Genomic DNA, 3,936 nt, shown 5'->3' with positions numbered 1-3,936 from the left:
GGGCCGTTTGAGGAGCAGGGCCGCCTCATCCCGGGGGGCTCTGAGCGCAGGTGCGGTGGTGCCTGCATCAGGTCCCCGCGGAGCGGTTACGCCACACGGGGGAGCCCAGGTCCGCGCTGCCTCTACTTGGTCAGGTGTCAGGATCACCAGGTGGGCTTTGAGAAAATACAGAGTCCCAGCACCCCCTCCGCCATGATTTTTGGGTTCTTTTTTGTTGTTGTTTTTCCCAGCTTTATCGAGGTGAATCAGACATGTGACGTTGTATAAGGTTACGTGATTTGATACATGTCTCTATTGTGGAACAAAGACAATCGCCTCACAGGGTCACCGTGCTGGTTTGGGTGTGGTAGAACATTTGAGGTCTACTCTCTTAGCAACTTCAAGCGTACATAATCGTTAACATGTATTGTTAACGATAGGCACCATGCTGTACGTTAGATACCACCCCCACCCCCACCCCAGGTTTTGATTCAGGGAATATGGGGGGTGGGGCATGGCAGAAACTTTTCCTTAAATAAGTGATTGTGATGCGGTTGGTCCAGAGCAGCATTTGGGGATTCTGAACCTGTCCAGCTCTGAGTGTGTGATTTTCTGAGAAGCAGTCTGGTTAGATGCAGATTCTGGACCGACCCTGCCTGCCTTTCAGTCTAGCTTTGCTCCTTGTTCATCGTGAAACGAGTTACTTCATGCCCAGTGCATTCAGTTTCCTCATCTGTAAAGCGGTGGCAGTATCTTGAGTATTAAATAAGTGTGTGTGTGTGCGCGCGCGCGTGAGTGAGCGCACACTTGTGCAGTGCATGTACAAGTAAGGATAGCACTTAGAACAATTCCCAGCACATGGTGAGGCCGTATAAATGTCGGCCGATAGTATTAGTAATGTATATCGTTATGCCTTCCTAGAGGCCACGAAGGTGACCATCATGCGACTTATGCCACAGCCCAAGAGGGAAGCCCAGGTTTCCTTCTGTCTTTGCCTGTCCTGATGGGGTTACTAAGCCCCAGGACCTGGAGTCCTGGGGAAGCCCCTGTGACCTCTTTGTATCTTGTGGTTACAGTTCAAATAGCGTCAGGAATAAACGGCTCAACTGTCTCAGCCCGACACCAGCTACATCCCTCGGGCACCAGCACATTGTACCAGCACTGTCTGTGCGCTGGGGCCAGAGCAAGGCCCCAAGCCAAGCGTGGAGGCCTCGGAGGACGGAGTCCTACCTGGACCTCTCAGGCTGTGGCTTATCTCCTTCCCCTGGGAAGTCAGCATTAGGCGGCTGCCTGAGGAACAGTTCCACGAAGGCTGGTGGGTGGAACCTGAGGCTGGGACGTAAGACCCCAGGGTTCTGGGACCCAGCGACCCTGGCCTGTCAGGGAGGGGAGGCAGCGCAGGCTGCCTGGAGCCCCTTAGGGGAGGGGTGGGGCCTGACCCTGTGATCCTAGACCTCAGGCCAGGGCCAGAGGAGACCAGGTGTTTGGAGATAGGGTCCACATGCCTTTAATTCCAGCTGAGGGGTTCCTGGTCAGAGGAGTGGATTTTGTTATTTTGATCTGCTTTGATTTGGGTGTTTGTTCATATCTGCAAAATGGTAACAGAGAAGCTGGGAGAGGTAAGTATTAGAGCCACATACCGTGGGATCTTTTGCCTACTTGCGTGCTCTTGGCGAAGCTCTGTTACACGCGTCATTTGATGCCAGTGTCTAACCACCTTGTAAGGCAGTGGGATGGGTTGTGTTCCCATTTTATAACTGCAGAGATTGAGGCCCAAAGAGAATTTACATTATACTCCTGGAGTCTTGAATTCATTTCTGGATGCCTCACTTCAAAAAAGAGAGAAATAATCAAAAGATCATTCAGAGAAGGGACATCAGCTTGCTGAAGGCAAGTTTCAACATGCTCTCCTGGAAAGAACGGTTTAAGGACTTATAGTCTGAGAAGGAGAGGACTTGGGGACACACGCAGCTGAGAGGGCAGGAGAGGGGCTGGCGTGCTCTGAGGCGCACCGTGCGGTTTGGGTGTAGGACCGGGGCCAGCGAGGAGAGCTCCAGGGAACCAGACTGAAGTGTGAGTTGAGGGGGCGTTTCTCGTGCGGGCCGTTTGAGGAGCAGGGCCGCCTCATCCCGGGGGGCTCTGAGCGCAGGTGCGGTGGTGCCTGCATCAGGTCCCCGCGGAGCGGTTACGCCACACGGGGGAGCCCAGGTCCGCGCTGCCTCTACTTGGTCAGGTGTCAGGATCACCAGGTGGGCTTTGAGAAAATACAGAGTCCCAGCACCCCCTCCGCCATGATTTTTGGGTTCTTTTTTGTTGTTGTTTTTCCCAGCTTTATCGAGGTGAATCAGACATGTGACGTTGTATAAGGTTACGTGATTTGATACATGTCTCTATTGTGGAACAAAGACAATCGCCTCACAGGGTCACCGTGCTGGTTTGGGTGTGGTAGAACATTTGAGGTCTACTCTCTTAGCAACTTCAAGCGTACATAATCGTTAACATGTATTGTTAACGATAGGCACCATGCTGTACGTTAGATACCACCCCCACCCCCACCCCAGGTTTTGATTCAGGGAATATGGGGGGTGGGGCATGGCAGAAACTTTTCCTTAAATAAGTGATTGTGATGCGGTTGGTCCAGAGCAGCATTTGGGGATTCTGAACCTGTCCAGCTCTGAGTGTGTGATTTTCTGAGAAGCAGTCTGGTTAGATGCAGATTCTGGACCGACCCTGCCTGCCTTTCAGTCTAGCTTTGCTCCTTGTTCATCGTGAAACGAGTTACTTCATGCCCAGTGCATTCAGTTTCCTCATCTGTAAAGCGGTGGCAGTATCTTGAGTATTAAATAAGTGTGTGTGTGTGCGCGCGCGCGTGAGTGAGCGCACACTTGTGCAGTGCATGTACAAGTAAGGATAGCACTTAGAACAATTCCCAGCACATGGTGAGGCCGTATAAATGTCGGCCGATAGTATTAGTAATGTATATCGTTATGCCTTCCTAGAGGCCACGAAGGTGACCATCATGCGACTTATGCCACAGCCCAAGAGGGAAGCCCAGGTTTCCTTCTGTCTTTGCCTGTCCTGATGGGGTTACTAAGCCCCAGGACCTGGAGTCCTGGGGAAGCCCCTGTGACCTCTTTGTATCTTGTGGTTACAGTTCAAATAGCGTCAGGAATAAACGGCTCAACTGTCTCAGCCCGACACCAGCTACATCCCTCGGGCACCAGCACATTGTACCAGCACTGTCTGTGCGCTGGGGCCAGAGCAAGGCCCCAAGCCAAGCGTGGAGGCCTCGGAGGACGGAGTCCTACCTGGACCTCTCAGGCTGTGGCTTATCTCCTTCCCCTGGGAAGTCAGCATTAGGCGGCTGCCTGAGGAACAGTTCCACGAAGGCTGGTGGGTGGAACCTGATGGGACCCAGCGACCCTGGCCTGTCAGGGAGGGGAGGCAGCGCAGGCTGCCTGGAGCCCCTTAGGGGAGGGGTGGGGCCTGACCCTGTGATCCTAGACCTCAGGCCAGGGCCAGAGGAGACCAGGTGTGTCCTCGGGCCCCTTCCGCATGGTCCCTCCACTGCGAGGAGGACACCTGGGCCTTCCCCTGGTTGAGGGGGGCGAAGCCAGGGTGTCTGAGTGGCACAGGCCACGTTCCCGTGTTGCAGGCGCTCTGCCGTCTCATGCTGGGGGTCCTCGTGCCTCCTTCGCCCTGATGGTGGAGCTCCCGAGGAGTTCACTGTAGGGACAGTCCCAGAGCTGGCCAGTGCGGTGTCTCTCACGCTTCTGAAAATACAGGCTTCAAACAGATCTGTTTTGGTTTTGTTTTTTTTTTTTTTTGTGGTACGCGGGCCTCCCTCTGCCGCGGCCTCTTCCGTCGCGGAGCACAGGCTCCGGACGCGCAGGCTCGGCGGCCACGGCTCACGGGCCCAGCCGCTCCGCGGCATGTGGGATCCTCCCAGACCGGGGC

The 3,936-nt window shown here is 54.5% G+C and overlaps 1 protein-coding gene across 1 annotated transcript in view; it reads right to left on the bottom strand.

Moving 5' to 3' along the window:
• Window positions 1-3,936, bottom strand: part of TNNI1 (troponin I1, slow skeletal type) — a 7,658-nt gene that overhangs the window by 2,484 nt on the left and 1,238 nt on the right. The window lies entirely within an intron of this gene.

The sequence above is a fragment of the Physeter macrocephalus genome, chromosome 4 (assembly GCF_002837175.3).
Source record: "Physeter macrocephalus isolate SW-GA chromosome 4, ASM283717v5, whole genome shotgun sequence".
Classification (NCBI taxonomy): domain Eukaryota; kingdom Metazoa; phylum Chordata; class Mammalia; order Artiodactyla; family Physeteridae; genus Physeter; species Physeter macrocephalus.
The sequence above is the reverse complement of the archived record's forward strand: the minus strand, read 5'-3'. Positions and strand labels throughout refer to the sequence as shown.